This window comes from Bos indicus x Bos taurus, chromosome 20 (genome assembly GCF_003369695.1).
Source record: "Bos indicus x Bos taurus breed Angus x Brahman F1 hybrid chromosome 20, Bos_hybrid_MaternalHap_v2.0, whole genome shotgun sequence".
NCBI lineage: Eukaryota > Metazoa > Chordata > Mammalia > Artiodactyla > Bovidae > Bos > Bos indicus x Bos taurus.
Window position 1 is genome coordinate 6,472,368 of NC_040095.1, and position 20,538 is coordinate 6,492,905.

The following is a 20,538-nucleotide window of genomic DNA, read 5'->3' on the forward strand; positions in this document are numbered from 1 at the left end:
ATTTTTTTTTAGTTATTGGGGTATTCTATCGGGATATTAATTAAGATTAAATCTATGAATCAATCTGGGGAGAACTGATAGCTTTACAATATTGAAATTTTTAATCCACAAATCCTCTATTTAGGTCTTTAAATGTATCCCCTTTAATTTTCTTCAATAATATTTTGTAGTTTGCAGTCTAACTTGTACTAGATTTATTCCTAGGTATTTGGTCTTTTATGCATTTTTGGTAAATCATACTTAAACCTCTTTTGTTTTCAATTTTGTTTTTTTAATAAAGGAATACAATGGGTCACTGACCTATGTCCAGTGATCATCTTAAATTCAAATTTATTTTAAAAAGTGTTTAGATTTTTGACACAATCATATTGTATACAATACATGATGGTTTTGTATTTCTTGCATTCCAATTCCTATGACTTTCATCTCTTCTTTGTAGCCTAATTACACTGGTTCAATTGTAATTCTTAATAGAGATTACACACTGAGGAAACCAGAATTGAAAGAGACATGTGTACCCCAATGTTCATCGCAGCACTGTTTATAATAGCCAAGACATGGAAGCAATCTAGATGTCCATCAGCAGATGAATGGATGAGAAAGCGGTGGTACATATACACAATGGAGTATTACTCAGCAATTAAAAAGAATACATTTGAATCAGTTCTAATGAGGTGGATGAAACTGGAGCCTATTATACAGAGTGAAGTAAGCCAGAAAGAAAAACACCAATACAGTATACTAACGCATATATATGGAATTTAGAAAGATGGTAACAATAACCCTGTATACGAGACAGCAAAAGAGACACTGATATATAGAACAGTCTTTTGGACTCTGTGGGAGAGGGAGAGGGTGGGATGATTTGGGAAAATGGCATTGAAACATGTATAATATCATATATGAAATGAGTCACCAGTCCAGGTTCGATGTACGATACTGGATGCTTGGGGCTGGTGCACTGGGACGACCCAGAGGGGTGGTATGGGGAAGGAGGAGGGAGGAGGGTTCAGGATGGGGAACACGTGTATACCTGTGGCAGATTTATTTTGATATATGGCAAAACCAATACAATATTGTAAAGTTAAAAAATAAAATAAAATAAAAATAAAAAATAGAGATTACAGTAGTTTCCCCCTCTGATCTTTCATGTGATAAGTAGTACTGGTTGCATTCCTAAAGATAAGCCACTTTTACTTGCAGAAAGTGAACAGGAACCAAAGAACCTCTTGATGAAGGTGAAAGAGGAGAGTGGAAAAGCTGGCTTAAAACTCAACGTTCAAAAAACCAAGATCATGGCATCTGGTCCCTGGACTTCATGACAAATAGAAGGGGGAAAAGTGGAAGCAGTGACAGATTGTATTTTCTTGGGCTCCCAAATCACTGCAGATGGTGACTGCAGCCATAAAATTAAAAGATACTTGCTTCTTGGAAGAAAAGCTCTGACGAACCTAGACAGCATATCAAAAAGCAGAGACACCACTTACTTTGTGGTGAGCAGAGTGAGATGGGACTCAATAAAATCTCTTTGGGTTGTAAATTCTTTTGTTCACTTTCTTTTGATTTTGCCTAGAAAGAACACCTTGAGCCTTGCTCTGTCTGGCTGAGTCCCCTTAGTGTATGAGTATTCTAGATCCATCGCTATGGCTACTGTAAGGTGAGTGCGAAGAAAAGAGAGCAAGCTGGGCAGTCAGGCAAAGAAAAGGGAAATTTACTAGAGGGAAACAAGAGGGTGACTGGCCCGTAAGGAGAACCAGTGTCCTCCCTTTTTGACAGGGTCTTTCGGATACCCCGTCAATGAAAAATTCTGGAGGGGTGGTTAATTTTTAGCCTGTAGTTGGGTCCTGTGGTCATGTCGGCGGAGGTCTGAAGGTAGGCGCCAGCGGGAAAACAGAATATTGTTTGGGCAATTTGGTCAGTCTCAAGGGGCACTGTGGTTTTACTCTTTGTTTGTGAGACCAACATAATGAGCCACTTCTACATTGAGCCCCCACGTAGACCCTGTCATTCAGCCTTTTTGATTTGGGATAAGGGCCGAAGGTCAGTCTTCTGTAACTGCTTCCTGTGGGACAGGGGCGTCATTGGGGGGAGATGAGAAAAGCCTGAAATGTGGGTCAAGGGGAGTGTGGGGTTGAAGTTTTTGATAATTTGAGTGAGTTAGAAGTAGCTCATGGATAGTTCAGTTGGAGCTCATAAATGGTCCTGAAGAAATTTTTTAAAAAGGTGCATTAAACATGGGCCGAAAGTTAGAATAAGGGCAAGGAGAAGAAGAGGACCTAGAAAAGGCAGGACCCAGGGCAGCCAATTCCAATTGCTTAACCAGTTTTCCCGTGAATTCCTGAGGTGCTCACGTATTCTCAAGGCCCTGTTTGTCAGATTTCTTGCTGCTTCCTTTACAACCTGGTGGCTTAGCCGGTAAAGAATCCGTCTGCAACACGGGAGACCTAGGTTTGATCCCTGAGTTGGGAAGATCCCCTGGAGAAGGGAAAGGCAAGCCACTCCAGGATTCTGGCCTGGAGAATTCCATGGGCTATATAGTCCATGGGATCACAAAGAGTCAGACACAACTGAGCGACTTTCAGTTTCTTTCTTTACAATGCCTGATGTGTTGGCATAGAAACAGCAAGCTTCCTCCAAAAATAGACATAGGCCCCCTTTTTCTGACATGAGAAGGTCTAATCCTCTTCTGTTCTGGAGGACCACGACTGCCAAGGCATCTAGCTGGTTTTGGATAGTGATAAGGCTGGTAGCTGTTTCTTCTAGGCTCTCAGTGAGGTTTTTAGAAAGGCTTTGGTGGTAATTTAAAGAGGCTGTGAGTCCTGCTGTCCCTGTTCCAATCCCAGCTGCTTTTCCTGTACTTATTAATAGAGGAATGAATTGAATTGCCCATTTGGGTCGGTTATGAATTAGTGGGATAGGGAGGGACTGTAAGGAATATGTAGTTTCCAAGTTAAGCCAAGGGATTGGGCTACTTGTTGAGTCATTTGGGAGATAAAAGCTGGCCCATCATCAGATTGGAGAGAGAGTGGGAGGCCAAAACGAGGGATGATTTCTCATATGAGAAACTGTGTTACTCAGTTTCTGAGGCAGTTTCTGGTCTCGTAGGAAAAGCCTCAATCCACCCTGAAAAAGTGTCTCTGAGAGTGAGTGTGAGTGTTAATTTTCGTGTTGAAGGCATGTGAGTGAAGGCAATTGGCCAGTCCTCTCCTGGAATATGCCCTTGAGCCTGATGTGTTGGGAATAAGGGAATAGGCTTTAGGGCTCCCTGCAGTGAGGCTGAGAAGAAGATAATGCAAGCGTGAGTGATCTGTTGTAGGAGTGAAAGCAGGTTAGGAGAAGTGATAAGAGGTCTTCGGTTCAGTTCAGTCACTCAGTCGTGTCCAACTCTTTGCGACCCCATGGACTGCAGCACACCCAGCTTCCCTGTCCATCACCAGCTCTCAGAGCTTGCTCAAACTCATGTCCATAGTGTCGGTGATGCCATAAGAGGTCTTAAGAGAAGAGGTCTCAAGAGACGATAAGAGGTTTAGTGCCTACATGTAGGGCCTGATGAACGTCCATAAGCATCTGTGTGGCCTGAGATTGGGGAAGGACATAGCAGCCCTGTTTTTGTAACCAGTCTCCTTGTGGTTGTGCTCCCTCTTGTAATAATCGCGGGTTTTCTCTGGGGAGGGGAAGGGGTTTTATGTTGGGGATTACTATAGGTTGTTGAGCTGGTGATCGGAGTGAGGCTTGGTTTGCTTCTCTGTCTATGCTGTTGTTGCCCTGTGAAATGAGATCTGAGGCTGCCTGGTGACCTCGGCAATGTATGATGCCTGCTTCAGTTGGCATGTTAGCTGCCTTTAAAAACTGTGGCAGATTCATTTGGATATTTGGCAAAACTAATACAATATTGTAAAGTTTAAAAAAAAAACAAAAAAACCCTGGAGTATAAGCGAGGCATTAGTTATGGGAGAGCCTTTAGTAGATAGGAGCCTTCCTTATTCCTTCCAGATGGCAGCACCCAAATGTATGATGTGGAAAGCATATTTAGAATCAGTGTATATGTTTGCTCTCTAGTTAGCTGCAAGGGTAAGGTAAGTTAGTGCAATAAGTTCTGCCTGTTGGGAAGAGTTTCCCAGGGGGAGAGGTTGGGATTGAATAATTTCAGTGTCAGAGACAACTGCACATCCAGTTACCTTTTTTCCTTCTGATGTCATAGAGGAGCTACCATCAATATACCAAGTAAAGTCAGGGTTATTTTAAGGGGTTGAGGAAATGTGGGAAGAGATGAGACATTAGATCTTCTAATGCCTCTTTGCAAGTATGGATGGGAGCTCAGAAGATAAGGGTGACTGGGTTGAGAGTAGGACAGTGTTCAAAAGAGAACTCAAGACATTCGAGAAGGGTGGCATGAATTGGTTGGATGCATGAAGGAGATAGAAAGGTCATGGATTTGTAAGAAAGTAAGTCCTTAAAGTCACGTGGTGTCCGAATGACAGTAGGTGCTTCAAAAGTCAGTTTTTTACTTTCCTGAGTGAGGAGTGCAGCTGCTGCCAGAGCGTGTCGGCAGGCTGGCCGACCTCGAATTGTGGGATCTAGTTGCTTTGCTAGATAAGTAACAGGGGTGAAGCAGGGGCCCTGATTTTGTCCCCAAACTCCTCGGGCAATTTTGTTTCTCTCCACAGTGCAGAGTATAAAGGGGCAAGAAGGGTCAGGAAGTGTGAGAGCTGGGGCTGAGAGAATGGCTTTCTTAAGGGTGTTAAGGCTTGAACAGATATTTGATTTTAGTTCTAGGGATTCTGAAAGATATCCTCAGGTGGCTTGATACAGGGTTTGTGCCAAGAGGATGAAATTAGGAATCCAGAGGCATAGATATCCAGCTAACCCCAAGAAGGACAGGATCTCTGTTTTTGATATAGGGAGTGGTAGGATGGATATAAGGGACTTTCTATTGGTAGTAATATATCTTTTGGTTGGTAATAAAAGGACTCCAAGATAGTGACTCTAGGAAGAGAGAGCTGAACCTTGGTGGGAGATACTCAATAGCCTCAATCGGTTAGAAAATTGAGGAATTGTGTAGTGTGTTGTTGAAAGTGTGTAAGTGAAGGACTACAAAGGAGGAGATCATCCATATATTGGAGGACAGTACTCGGAGTAAGGTCAGGAGAGGTTAGGTCTGATGCTAGAGCCTGGCCAAAGAAATGAGGGCTATCACGAAAGCCTTGTTCGAGGACTGTCCGTGTCAGCTGTGGAAGTGATGATTGTCTGGATTGGTCTGGATAAAGACAAAGAGGTCTTGAGAGTTTGGGTGTAAAGGGATGGTAAAGAAGGCATCCTTGAGGTGTAGAACGGTGGAATGGGTAGTGGAAGAGGGAATGAGAGAAAAGAGTATAGGGATTTGGAACTACTGGGTGTATGGGGATAACAGCTGCATTGATCAGTCTCAGGTCCTGGACCAGGTGACAGGAGCCATTTGGCTTTTTGAAGGGTAAGACTGGGGTGTTATAAGGAGAGTGACTTGGGCAAAAGAGGCCCTGACATAAGAGTTTAGTGACGACAGGTTTTAACCCTTGTTGATGTTTTGGGAGATGGGATATTGTCATTGATTGGGGAATTTAGATGGGTCTTCCAGTACTCTTGCCTGGAGAATCCCATGGAGGGAGGAGGCTGGTAGGATACAGTCCATGGGGTCACAAAGAGTCGGACACGACTGAGTGACTTGACTTGACTTTGGGGCAGATATGAATCGGAGCATAATGAGAGGTGACAGATAGGTTGTCTGTACCCCAAACTATGGATTTATGGATGAGGAGAGCAATGGGGTAGGGGGAAGAGAAGGTGGAGTTGAGGAGCAGTAGCCAGGCTAGATCAGAGGGTGGGCTTGGGATAAAAATAGAGGCTTTGAATTTTGAGAGAATGTCTCTCCAAGAATAGGAGTGGGGCATTTTGGGAATATGAGAAAAGAATAGGAAAATGGGGCATCTCAAAGTGTGCAAAGGAGAGGCTCAATTATTCGTGTAGATATTAAACCATCAGCCCCCATAACAGAGACCTGAGAGAACTTGGTTTTTCTGGAGTAGACAGGCACAGCAGAGTAAGTGGTCCCCGTGTGGATGAGAAAAGAGATCGGCTTACTTGCCACTGTGAGAGTTATCCTGGGCTCCCTAGAGGTGATGAGAGTCACCCTGGGGCCTTGGGCACCTCCAGTCTTCAGCAGCAAGTGTGAAGAGGCTGGGCAGAGCTGGGTCAGAGGACTCCTGCTTAGGACCAGGAGGGGATGTCTGGATCCTTGGAGGGGGATTTGAGCAGTTGACCTTACAGAGTCCCTTTAGGCCACAGCTGGGACGCGGACCTGGAGGGGGCCCAGTGACGTCTTTGCTGCATTTGAAGCGGGGCGCAGGGGGCTTCCTGTCTTTGTTGGTTGATGAAATGTGGAGCCATGGAGGGCAGCGGTGAAAAGGTGGTATTTAACCTGATCTCCTTGGGCCTTCTCTAGCTTTGCCTGCTCTTTCTGGTTATTGAAAATCTTAAAGGCTAAATTTAAAAGCTCTTGTTGAGGGGTTTAAGGGCCTTTCTTCTGCCTTTTTTAGTTTACCTCAGCTATCCGGGGATGATTGAGAGATAAAATGGGTGTTAAGGACAATGCTGCCCTCTGTTGAAGTGGGGTCTAATCTTGTATGTTTTTGTGGGGCTTCCGTTAACCTGGCTAGAAATTGTGCCCGATTTTCATCTAGCCGTTGAGTTATTAGCCAGAGCTTATCAAAGTTGACGGCTTTACATCCTGCCTTTTGAAGCCCCACAATGAGGCAAGCAACCACGTGATTATGGGCTGCTCATCCAGGTCTCCCTGCCCGATAATCCCAGTTGGGATCATCTCCGGGGAAGCTGTGGCCCCTACGGGCTTAGCATCGTCAGTCTTGTGTATCTCATCAGCAGGTGCCTGAGAGGCTTGCCATACTCCTTCCTTCTCTTCTGGGAGGAGAGTGGAGCAAAGGATGATGGGAATATCATGCCAGGTTAAGTGGTAAGACTGGGTAAGATATTTGAATTCTTTTAGATAATTATCGGGGTCTGAAGAGAAGGAGTCAAGAGGCTTTTCGATTGGAGATAGATAGGGGAAGGAGAATGAGACATGAACCCAAACAATGCCTTCTGCTCCAGCTGCTTCCCTTAAAGGGAGGAGTGGAGCAGGGGAAGGAGGGGGACCTGCTGGGAAGTTCCCTGCTTTAAAGAGGGGATCTAGGGAGGTCGGGGTAGAGGCTAGGGCTGCGCCTCCAGAAAAGACAGGGGCGGGGGGCTGGGAGCAGAGGGCGGCCTTTGCTTGAGAAGGAGGGAGGGAGGAGGGGGCATAAGGTGGAGGTTGTGGAACTGGATCCAGAGTGGCTGCAAGGGGATTGGGAGTGATAGGGGGTGGGCTGTGGTCAGAGGGGTCGAAGGAAGAAGAAAAGTCTGAACAGGGATCAGGAGACATCATATTAGGAGGATGTGGCCCAGAGTGGCCTATGAGTATTTGAGAAGTAGAGCAGGATTTGCAAGAGGAAGCACATTGATTGAAACCGCCCACCCTGGCCAGGCACCATAGTAACCATCTGCATGAGTTGTTTTACGACAGGAGGTCCTGGTAAGGAACACAGAACTAACAAGGCACCACCAACTGGAAGAGTTCGGGAAAGGTCAAAAGGAGACACCACAGGACCGACCACCTCCCAGAATCCTTCTCGCTGGCATCCATCTTGGCTGAACAAGGCGTGCACCCCCAGGAAGGACTCTGAGTCAGGATGATTGGCTAAGGATGACCCGGAAACTAATCCCATCACCATAAAACCCAAGACTGCAAGCCACTTGGCAGAGCAGTTCTCCTGGGTTTCCTTACCCTACTGCTCTCCACCCGGGTGCCCTTTCCCAATAAAATCTCTTGCTTTGTCAGCACGTGTGTCTCCTCAGACTCTTCATTCCCGAGTGTTAGACAAGAGCCCAGTTTCGGGCCCTGGAAGGGGTCCCCCTTCCTGCAACAGATTGACAGAGGAAGGGTTGAGAGAGCGGAGAGCAGAGAAAGCCTGGACATGCCACTGAACAGGAATGGTAGACAAGGGCGAGGGAAAGCGAGGACAAAGGTCTGAAAGACTTTCTCAGAGAGTAATAATAGTCTGCTTTGAAATGGGCGTCCCCTATTTCAAAGTCAGACAGGGCACAAGGCCGAGGGCCGTGGGGAGCCTCCTGCCAATGCTAGGACTTGGAAACCAGGCGAGAGAGAGCGGATCAGAGAGGATGGGATTTCACTCGCCCTTGTAACTATGGATGAAATGTGGGCCAGTGTGTGGATGTCAGTCCAGGAAGACAAGTGGAGAGCTCTGTCTCAGCTTCCTGGCAAGGTCCAGGGGAAGGGACCACTGGAGGGAGTCTCGTGATGAAGAGGAAAAGTTAAAATTTTACCGCCTCCTCCTTCTGCCTCTGTAACTCATCTTGCTCCTTGCAAAGTCTGGATCACGTAGGTCTCAGAAAGTGGGGACTCTCAATACTAGGAACTGGAGCTTATCTCACTCACCATTGTCCTGTTCTTTGCAATCGCCCATCCCCTGCAAACCCGCAAACCCGCTTAATCATGCCTGTCCATGTATAAAAACTCCGTAATCCCTTTGTTTGGGGCTCAGAGCTTGGAGTGTTAACTCCTCTGGGCCCGCAGGCGTAATAAACCTGAGTTCTCCAGCTCTCCAAGTGTGGTGCTTGGTTTCTGCAACAGTGAGAGGGGCCCACCCCCTTGCGGTGGATCTTCCCTCCTGGGTTTCAGGTCTCGGCACCCGAATGTAAGGCGAGCACAGAGAAAAGAGAATGAGCGAGCCGGGCATCCAGGCAAGAAAAGGAGATTTATTAGAGGGAAATGAGAGGGAGACTGGTCCTTTAGGCGAACCAGTGTCCCTTTCTGACGGGGTCTTTCTTATACTCCGCCAATGAAACACTCTCTGAAGGGATGGTTAATTTTTAGCCTGTAGTTGGGTCCTATGGTCATGTAGCCGGAGGTCTGGAATCCGGTGGTCACACAATCTTGAGAAGTTAGGCGCCCATGGGAAAACAGAATCTCATTTGGGCAATTTGCTCAGTCTTAAGGGTCACTGTGATTTTATTCTTTGTTTGCAGGGTCAACGTCATGAGCCATTTCTACCATGAGCCCCCATGTAGGTCCGATCAGCTCTCAGGGGCACAATTTCCTCGTTAGCGTTGTTTTGACATGACCGAGTGAGAGTCCATCACACACACGCAGCGCATCTTGCTGAAGCTTTGATCTGTCGCTGAGGATTTTGTGTTTATGGGTGTTGCCTCTTGTAGGTGGTGCTGCGGTGCTCGTTCGGTGCATGTGTCTTTTGAATGATGGATTTCTTGGGATCTAAGACCAGATAGGGGAATGCTAGATCCTAGGCTTAGCCCCTCTCGATAGTTTATTTTCAGGCATTCAGAGACTGTCAGTTACCCTTCGTGTTGCCCGTCTATCTTCCCACCGATTGTGTAGGGGGTTCTTTTTACTCAAGGCTCTCTCCCACATTTATTATTTGTAGATTCGTGAGGATGCCCAACCTGAAGGGTGGGGTTTGATTTCTGGTTGTCATTTTTGATTGGCATTCCTGCAGTAATTAGGGATGCAGAGCATTTGGACTGTGGTGGAGATTTGGGTTTTGTATTGCTTTGTTTATACCTTAAAGGGTGTGTGAAAATATTTCCCTTTACTGTTGGCTTCCTGAAAGCCCATTGTGCTTGGAATTTCTGCAAGGCCCACACCAGTAAATGCCCTGAGGGTAGCTGTCATTAACAACCCCCCAGGATATGTGAATGTTGGCTTAAAACTCAGCATTCAAAAAACAAGATCATGGAATCTGGTCCCACCACTTCCTGGTTAATAGATAGGGAAATAATGGAAACAGTGACAGACTTTATTTTCTTGGGCTCCAAAATCACTGTAGATGGTGACTACAGCCATGAAATTAAAAGACACTTGCTCCTTGGAAGAAAACCTATGGTCAACCTAAAGTGAAGTTGCTTAGTCGTGTCTGACTCTTTGCAACCCCATGGACTGTAGCCTACCAGGCTTCTCTGCCCATGGGATTTTCCAGGCAAGAATACTGGAGTGGGTTGCCATTTCCTTCTCCAGGGGATCTTCCTTCCCCAGGATTGAACCCAGATCTCCCACATTGCAGGCAGACACTACCCTCTGAGCCACCAGGGAAGCCCAGCGTACTAAAAAGCAGAGACACTGCTTTACTGACAAAGGCCTGTCTAGTCAAAGCTATGGTTTTTCCAGTAGTCATGTATGGATATGAGAGTTGGACCATAAAGAAGGCTGAGTCTCAAAGAATGTTCAGAATGTTCAAAACATTCTTCAGGAACATATTTTGATGTTTTTGAACTGTGGTGTTGAAGACTCTTGAGAGTCCCTTGGACTGCAAGGAGACCAAACTGTTAGGGGAAATGCTGACTGAAACCGCCCACCCTGGTCAGGCTCTCTAGTATGCATTCTCATGAGTTGTTTTACCACAGGAGGTCCTGGTAGGGAATACGGAACTAATAAGCGACCACCAACCGGAAGAGTTCGGGAAAGATCAAAAGGAGACACCGTGTGTCCAGCCACATCTGCCGGGAGCCGGCATATTGCATATTGAGTGCATAGTGTATATTGCATATTGAGTGCAGCACTTTCCACAGCATCATCTTTCAGGATCTGGAATAGCTCAACTGGAATTCTATCACTGCCGGGAGCCAGCGTGAGGAGCTCCACTCATGACAAAGGTCATGAGGAAGGAGGCTCGGCATACGCAAAGGCGGGATCGAGCCTCAGGAGTCCCCCTGGAAATTCTCGAGCATTTACACCCAAAACCAGAGTCTGCCTACTTTCTGCTTTGTGCTTTCACCTACACCTCTGACTTTACGGGGGGCTGTCCCCCACTACCTCTCTGAAAAAAGAGTTAGCTTACAGCTCCAGTTAATAATTCCTGGATGTGACAGTGTTTCAACCTACAAACTCCTTTGGAAATCCTCTAGCCTGCCTGAATAGGTTTTTCTGGCCATATGTGATTGTTCAGAGCCTCCCAACTGTGAGAGGCAGGAGATGTTCTAAACTGTCTAAACACAGATTCTTTTGAGTAGTTAAAAGATTGATTAGAAATTGTATTGGTGAAGGGATTTTCACTTGTTGGGCCAATGTTTGCTGCTAAGTTTCCATATCCCTTACCTGCTGTGTCCCTGGCAGTGTATTGATTAATATAATTGGTGTAAGTAGTAGCTTTAATGTTTGTAACCTGGGACCCTTGAGTTAATTCTTTTTCTTGTTATAGCCCACCACACCTTTGCTCTGTAGGAATGCAACTTTATCTAATGCTTTTTGGAGGCTGGCGCCTGACTTTAGAATAATCACCTTTAGAGAAAAATAAGTTTCTTAAAATGTTAACAGGCCTTCGGGCCAGAAGATGATGCAAATCACCTAAGCTTTTGCATATGATAAGTCTGCAGTAAGAAAGCCTGGCTTACTGCATGACTCTACCCCTTCCCCCATTATCCTCTATGCATAACTTAAGGTATAAAAACTACTTTGGAAAATAAAGTGTGGGCCTTGTTCACTGAAACTTGGTCTCACCATGTCGTTCTTTCTCTTACCTTCTGGCTGAATTATTCAGCCTCTTTTCTCCACTGAATTTCCTCACTGAGCTATCCTTATTCTATTACTCTTTATATCCTTAATTAAAGTTTAATTAAGCAATTGTTTCCTGATCCTCGCCGACGCCGTCCCCGCTTCGAATTCCCTGGATCCACCAGGGCTGGACCCTGGCACACATCCCAGAATCCCTCTTGCTGGCATCCATCTTGGCTGAGCGATGCGTGCACCCCCAGGAAGGACTCTGAGTCAGAATGATTGGCCCAAGACCACCTGGAAACTAATCCCATCACTATAAAACCCGAGACTGCGAGCCATGTGGCAGAGCAGTTTTCCTGGGTTCCCTTACCCTGCTGCTCTCCACCTGGGTGCCCTTTCCCAATAAAGTCTCTTGTTTTGTCAGCACGTGTCTCTTCAGACAATTCTTTTCCGAGTGTCAGACAAGAGCCCTGGAGGAGGGCCCCCCCTTACTACAACAAAACCAGTTAATCCTAATGGAAAGTAGTCCTGAATATCCATTGGAAGGACTGATGCTGAAGGTGAAACTCCAATACTTTGGCCACCTGGTGTGAAGAGCTAACTCATCAGAAAAGACCCTGATGCTGGGAAAGATTGAAAGCAGGAGGAGAAGGGGATGACAAAGGAGAGATGGTTGGATGGCAACACTGACTCAATGGACATGAGTTTGAGCAAGCTCCGGGAGATGGTGAAGGACAGGGAAGCCTGGCGTGCTGCAGCCCGTGGGGTTGCAAAGAGTCCGCTGCGATTGAGCGACTGAATGAGGCCTTTTGAAGTAGAAGTGCCAGTAAGCACAGTTGATGCGGCTGTCATTACAGGACGTCTCCACAAGGAGGCAGCACTTTCCCCTGCCTGCCTCTCCTCAGACAACCAGAGAGCCTCAGGTAAAGTGGGCTTCCTGGGCTGCGGACTGGAGCGGAATGCGCCACGGCAAAATGCCTGCAGCCTTGTGTCTCACTTCTTCCCCCTAAAGCTTCACACACCCGACCCCCAGACTAATCCCAACAGGGGCCACAGCACCCAGCCGAGGGTCCGAGGGTGCTAGGAAGCTGCGCTCTCAGGAAGCAGGCTTGAGCTGGCAACCACAGCTCCAGGAGACGCTCAGGCTAGGTGACTATTGCCTCCACGACCCTCCAGGCTTTGATCCCACTCGGAACTCTGGTCCCACCCGAGACAAGCTGACCGTCGTGATTTTCAAAGGGGCTCAGAAATAATAATAATAACTAAAAAGGGGCTCAATGGAGGGCACCATGCTAGGCTGTCTGGACCCCACCCCAGTCCAGCCTTGGGGCTCCTGCCTACTCAGGCTCCTGGGATGCCATAGAGGCCCAAATGAGGGACGTTGGAAGGAGTAAAACTGGCATTGATTTTCTCCCCTTTCCTTTGACTTCATGCCGACGCTGTGTAGGAATGTAGTCGATCTGCCGCCCTGTGCTTGTCAGTGTAGAGCTGGCTGATTCAGGTATGACGTATCCATGGAGTATATCTAGGTTTTTTTTTTTTTTGGTTCTTTTGCCATAGAGTTTATTGCAGAAGGTCAAGCAACGTGCTGAGCATCTGGTCCTTGTGGCTATGTATCTCACATACAGTGTTCTGTGTATACGAGGAAGGAAGGAAGGAAATAGCCTATGTGGAGTATCTCAGAGATGCACATTTGTGTAGGTGAGAAAGAGATTCTGTATGCATGTGGAAGGGAGGAAGGAAGGAAGCTGATAATCCTAGTGGATTATTGTTACTGATACAGATTTCTGTGTCTATATTAGTTCCAACCTCCTAACTCATCCCAGGCCCTTCATTTTTTCTTGAACTCTTGGTTTGAATTTGAATTCTCAGTCTGTCTTCAGGTTGTAAATTCTTTCTTTTGTTTCAGTTTTTTTATTCTACCTAGAAGGGACATCTTGTGTTATATTGCCTTCCTTTGTCTGGCTGAATTCCTTTAGGGTATGATCCTTCTAGATCTATCCCTGTGGCTACCAGTGGCATAATTTCCTTACTTCAGTTTTGGTTTTTATGGCTAATAGTCCATCCTATATATGTAGCCCATCTTGTTTAAGTTGAATCTGCTGGTGAAGACTTTGTGAGTAATGCTGCAGTGCTAGCTGGGGTGCATGTGCCTTTTTGAACGATGGATTTCTCGGGACCTAGGAATGTCAGATCCTAGGCTCAGGCTCTCTTGATGATGTGTTTTCGGGCATTCAGAGACTGTCCACTCACTGGGTGTTGTTGCCTTCCCACCTACTGTGTAGGGGCGTTCCCTGTCCTCGGGCTCTCCTGCCTTTAGTGTTTGTAGCCGCCTGAGGATGCTCTGATGGGACTGATGGGACTTGATTTCTTGTTTTCAATTTGATTGATACTCCTGCAGTAATTAGGGATGCTGAGCTTCTTGTCCTGTGGTGGAGGTTGGGGTCTTTGTCTTTGCCCAGAACGGTGTGAGGAAAATTTACCTGTGGCAGTTGGCTTCCTGAAAGCCGGTTGCGTTTGGAATTTATTTCTGCAATTCCTGCCCCAGGACATGTCCTGAGGACAGCTGTCATAATCAGACCCCAACGCTTGAGAAATAGAGGTGCCCGTAAGCATCGAAGGTGCAGTTGTAGTTACAGAAAGTGTCCACAAGTTGGCAGCACTTTCCCCTGACCACCTCTAGTTCCTTGGGCCACCAGAGCCTCAGGGCAACTTGGCTTCCTGGGCTGTGAACTGGAGTGGAAGGTGCCTGAGCAACAGCTTAGGGGGTTGTGTCTCACTTCTTCCCCCTAAAGCTTCACCTCTCCCCTCCAGACTCATTCCAGCCAGGGCCACAGCACCCTTCTGAGGGGCCTAAGAGGCTGCACTCCCAAGAAGGAAGCTTGAGTTGGGGACCCCAGCACCAGAGGTCCTGGGGGCTAGGGAACATTTCCAAGGTCCTGGAAGATAGCGGGTCGGGTCCCCATCCTTTGGGAGCACTAGGACTCTGGTCTCAGTCAGGAAACTGGACAGAAGAGGTTTAAGAGGGATCTCAATTAAGCGCTCGTTGCTCGGCTGTCTCGACCCCACCCCAAGCCAGAGATGGGACCTGAGCCAGCTCAGGCTCCAGGGATGGGACAGCAGCGCAAGTCAGGAAAGTTGGAGGGAATAAACGAGGCAACGCTTTATTTTCTTTCATTTCATGCCTGCTATGTCGGAGTATATGGATTTTGCGGCTTTCTGTTTGGGGTCAGCGTGCAGCTGCCTGAGTCATTTATGACACATACACACAGCAGGTCTGCTCTATTTGCTTTCTTTTGCCGTAGAGGTTTTTTCAGAAGGTCAGCATAGTTCCTGTGCTGACCATCAGGTCCTTGTGGAATATCTAGTAGAGACACAAGTTTCTGTATGTGTTATTCCCAACCTCCTAATTAATTCCTTGGCCTCTCCTTTTTTATTTTTATTTTTTTATATTCTTGTGTTTGAATTCTCAGAGTCAATTTTTGTGTTGTAATTTAGTTCCTATCTATCTCTTTTTAAATTTGGCCCAGAAGGGACATCATATGCTCTTGTCTTCCTCTGTCTGGCTGATTTCGCTTAGTATGTGATGCTCCAGCGTCCATTTCTATGGCTACAAGTGGGTAGCCATACAACTTCATAATTTCAGGGTCAGTTTTTCATTGCTGGATGACAGTCCATTGTCTATAAGTACCAGGTCTTTTCTAAGCTTTAATCTAAATATATAAACAAATCTGATCTTGAAAGAAAAGACATGAAGATGTGTGCCCAACAGCCTGTTTGCATCTACACCTGTATGAATATTAAAAATATATAAACAAATCTAAGCTTTAATCTCTCAGTGGACATTTTGTTGGGTCTCTGTCTTGGCTCTTGGAAGTAGTGCTGAAGTGAATGTTGGGGTGCGTGTGACTTTTTGAATGGTGGTTTTCTCAGGATATAGACCGAGATGTGGGGATGTCAGATCCTAGGGTTAGCTCTGTTGATTTTTTTTTTTTTTTTGTCTGCCGTGCAGAGACTGTCAGTTCCAGTGTCTGTTGGCAGCGTTCCTTCCGCTGACCGTGTGAGGGGTTCCCCATTCCTCCCCGCTCTCTCCCACATATACCGTTGGTAGACTTGTGAGAATGGCCATTCTGACGGGTAGGATTTCATTTCTTGGCGTTTTGATTAGCACTCCTTCTGCAATAATTAGGAATGCTGAGCATCTTGTGGGGGATAGGGCATTTTTTTTCTTTTAGGCATGTGTGGAAAACTTATGTTTGGATTAGCATCTTGCAAGTTGGGTGTGCTTGTAATTTATTTCTCTAATATTTACCCAGGACCTTTCTTGAGGCAAGCTGTCACTGACAGCACATCCCGTCCCCTTGTGAATTGGAGGCTCCAGTAAACTCCTTTGGTCAAGTTGTAGTTACAGAAAATGTCCACAGGGTGGCAGCACGTTTTGATGACCACCTCTGGTTCCTGGGGCGAACAGCGCATTAGGGAAAGTCAGCTTCCAGGGTTGTGAATTAGAGTGGAATGGACCTGAGCGAACATTTAAGGACTTGTGTCTCACTACTTATTCCCCCTGAAGTATCACACACCCATACACACACGGCTTCCAGACTAACCGCAACGGCAGCACCTTGTTGTCTGGGCTTCAGTGCCCAGGAGTCTGCACTCTCAGGAAGGAGGCTTGAGCTGGAAACCGCAACACCAGGAGCTGGTGGCGGTTAGGTGACTATTGCCCCCAAGGTCTTTGAGGACTTGATCCCACTCGGGTCTTTGGTCCCAACCAGAGCACAGCGGACTGTATAGGCTTAAAAGGGGCTCAACGAACAGCCTGCCAGGCAGCAGTCTGGCCTGGAGACCCAAGTCTGCACAGGCTCCAGGATGGATCGCGCCCCAAGTCAGGGCGGTCGGAGGGAATAAAGCAGGCATCACTTTTCTTCCTTTTCCTTAACATCGTGCCGATGTTATGTTGGAGAAGGCAATGGCAACCCACGCCAGTATGTTGGAGTGCAGTCGGTTTGCGGTGTTGAGCTTGTCCTCAGTGTACAGCCGCCAGATTTAGCTATAACATGTATAGCTAAATAGCGGTGTATCTCTATTGCATTTTTGAACTTTTTACCGTAGAAGGTTGAGGAGAGTGCCGAGCATCGGGTCCTTGTGAATTATATATCTCCAGATACACTTTTCTGTGTACATAAAAAGGGAAGTTAGGAGATCATTTTTGTGTATTATATCTTAGAGATACAGATTTATGTCTTTAGAGATACAGAATGCTGTCTATATATGGAAGGTAGAAAGGAAGGAAGGGGATAATCTCTGTAGATTATCTGTTACAATACAAATTTCTTGTGTATGTAGGCACAGACATCCCACTCCATTCCTGGGCATCACTTACGTCCCTCGGGAACACTTCGTTTGACTCTCAGACTCTTTTTGGTTCTAAGTCTGTTGCCTTCTGTGGCTACTTTTATTTTGCCTGGAAGGTGCCTCGTATACCACGGTCTTCCTCTGCCTGACGGACTTCCCTTGGTGTTTGATCCTTCAAGGACCATCCCGTGGCTACTACTGTCAGAATTACCTAATTTCAGTGATGGTTTTTTAATGAGTGAGAAATAGTCTACTGTATGTATGTACCACACCTTATTTCAGCTTTAATCCCTCGTTGGAGATTTTGCTGGTACTGTGTCTCGGCTATCGGAAGCACTGCTGAAGCTTTTTTGGGGTGTCCGTGCCTTTTGATCAATGGTTTTCTCAGGATATGGGCCAAGGTGTGGAATGTCAGATCCTAGTTTTAATCTCTCTGAGAGTTTTTTTTTCCAGGCATTCAGAAAATGTCCATCACGCTGACTGTTGCCAGCATATATTCCCAGAGACAGTTTGCTGCTGCTGCTGCTAAGTTGCTTCCCCATAGACGGCAGCCCACCAGGCTCCCCCGCCCCTGGGATTCTCCAGGCAAGAACACTGGAGTGGGTTGCCATTTCCTTCTCCAATGCAGGAAAGTGAAACGTGAAAGTGAAGTCACTCAGTCGTATCTGACTCTTTAGCGACACCATGGACTGCAGCCCACCAGGCTCCTCCATCCATGGGATTTTCCAGGCAAGAGTACTGGAGTGGGGTGCCATTCATTGCCTTCTCCCAGAGACAGTTTAGGGGGATTCTGTTTCCTCCAGGCTCTCTCCCACATTTATTGGTTGTAGATTGGTGACGATGACCACTGTGACTGGTGGGATTTGACTTTCCATTGTCCTTTTGAATGGCACTCCTCCAGCAATTAGGGATCCTTAGTATCTTGTCCTGGAGAAGGCAATGGTACCCCACTCCAGTACTCTTGCCTGGAAAATCCCATGGATGGAGAAGCCTGGTAGGCTGCAGTCCATGGGGTCGAGAAGAGTCAGACAGGACTGAGCGACTTCACTTTCACTTTTCACTTTCCTGCACTGGAGAAGGAAATGGCAATCCACTCCAGTGTTCTTGCCTGGAGAATCCCAGGGACGGGGGAGCCTGGTGGCTGCCGTCTATGGGGGTCACACAGAGTCAGACACGACTGAAGTGACTTAGCAGCAGCAGCAGCAGTATCTTGTTCTGTTGTGGAGGTTTGATTTTGTTTTGGCTTTTTTTTTTTTTTTCCCCCTAAAAGGTTGTCAGGAGAATTTGCCTTTGACAATTGGGTGACTGAAAGTCAGCTGTGTTTGGAACTTATTTCTCCATTACCGGCCCCAGGACATTTCCTGAGGCGGGTGTTGTTAATTTCTGTCATTAACAGAAATCCAGCCCTTGGGATTTGAGTTGCCAGAGAACACCGGAGAAAATGTTGTAGTTATAGAAAATGTCCACAAGGCGGCAGCACTATTCAGGTGTACCTTTGGTTCCTGGGGTAACCAAAACCTTGGGGAAAGTTAGCTTCTTGGGCAGTGAAATAAGGAGGAGTGCGCCTGAGCTAACCTGCAAGGGCTTGAGTCTCGGTAATCTTTCCCCCTAATGCATCACACAAACAGCCCGCCCTGGCTAATCTTTCCAGGACCACAGTACTCTGCTGAGGGTGCTTAGGAGCTAGTGCTAAGAGGCTGCACTCCCAGGAACGAGGCTTGAGCTGGGACCCCCAGCACCAGGAGAGGGCGAGGCTAGCTGAACCCTGCCTTCAAATCCCTTGAAGCCTTGATGCCACACGCGACTCTGGTCCCAGCCAGAACATAGGAGACAGTAGACCTTTAAACGGAGAAGGCAATGGCACCCCACTCCAGTACTCTTGCCTGGAAATCCCATGGACGGAGGAGCCTGGAAGGCTGCAGTCCATGGGGTCGCTGAGGGTCAGACACGACTGTGTGACTTCACTTTCACTTTTCACTTTCATGCATTGGAGAAGGAAATGGCAACTCACTCCAGTGTTCTTGCCTGGAGAATCCCAGGGACGGGGGAGCCTGTTGGGCTGCTGTGTATGGGGTTGCACAGAGTCACACACAACTGAAGCGACTTAGCAGCAGCAGCAGCAACAAACCTTTAAAAGGATCAACCGAGAGCACCCTGCCAGGCTGTGTCAACCACCCCCAGTTCAGCAGTGGGACCCAAGCCTGTCCAGGCTTCAGGGACGTGATGGCATCCCAAGTCAGGGAGGGCAGAGATAAGAGAGTAGGCACCGCTCTTCTCTCCTCTTACCATCCTGTCGATGCTGCGGTGCAGTGTACAGCCTCCTGACTCAGGCACACGTATTTATAGGCTGGGGTATCTCTCTCTCTCTCTCTCTTTTTTTTTTTTTGCCATAGAAGGATGAGAAGTGTGCTGAACACCAGGTCCTTCTGAATTATCTGTCTCAGTTATACTTTTCTGTGCATACATAGAAAAAGCTTAGGAGATAATTATTGTGGATTCTCTCTTAGAGTTACAGATTTCTGTGTATCTGTGCAAGAAAGGAAAGGTGGAGGAGAGAAAACAATATTCCTTGCGGATTATCTATTACAGATTCACAGTTCTTGTCTGTGAGGGTGAGGACTTCCTAATTCATTCAAGGCCATTCACATATTTTTTTCTGGAATCCTTTGTTTGTCTTTGAATTCTCCAGATTGTAATTTTTTGCCTTGTATGTCTATTTTCATTCTGCTGGGAAGGTACCTCCTATACCATAGTCTTCCTCTGCCTGCCTGACTTCCCTTTGCCTGTGGTCCTTCAAGGTCCGTCCCTGTGGCTAACAGTGTCTTAATTCCCTGATTTCACTAGCTGTTTTTTTTCCCACTAGCTGTTTTTAACGGGTGAGAAATAGTCTACTGTGTACACGTACCACACCTTGTTTCAGCTTTAACCTCTCGTTGGAGATTTTTCTGGTTGTGTGTCTTTGCTCTTCGAAGTACAGAAGGGTTAATTTTGAATTTACACTGGATCTGCTTCTGTGACTGTAACCCTTTTTGTTACTGTAAACATACAAAATGGCCTGCAACCTGCGCCGGCCTGCACCTCCCACCTGTGGAGGACGACAGGAAGTGAAACTAACACCCTTCCCTGCCCGAGCTTGCCATTCTAGGGGACATTTGCAAGGACTGAACAGTCTTTTTTCTTTATTACCTCACCTCCCCACCATCTCTGATCCATAAAAGGACCTGCCAAGCAGGCCCTGACAGGATGGTTATTTTGGGGTGCTAGCCTGCCTTCTTCTCAGTCAGCTGGCTCCCCCATTAAAGTCTCTTCCTTGCCTCAACACCTCATCTCTCAACGAATTCGTTGGCCTGTAGTGCGGCGATTGGAGCGAGCCTGGACTAGGTAAAAATTTGGCATCGCCTGCCAGAAGCCTTGCTACTTATGACTAGCCAGCCCCAATCACGGAATACTGGGGCAAAACCCTAGAAGCTGCTGGGACCATTTGTTGTCCTGAGGCTCATTCCTTCGAGATTACCTGAAGCAGCGCCAGCTGCCCCCAGAGCTTGGCAGTTAAAACAAGGAATGGACAAACTTCTAGAGTCAGA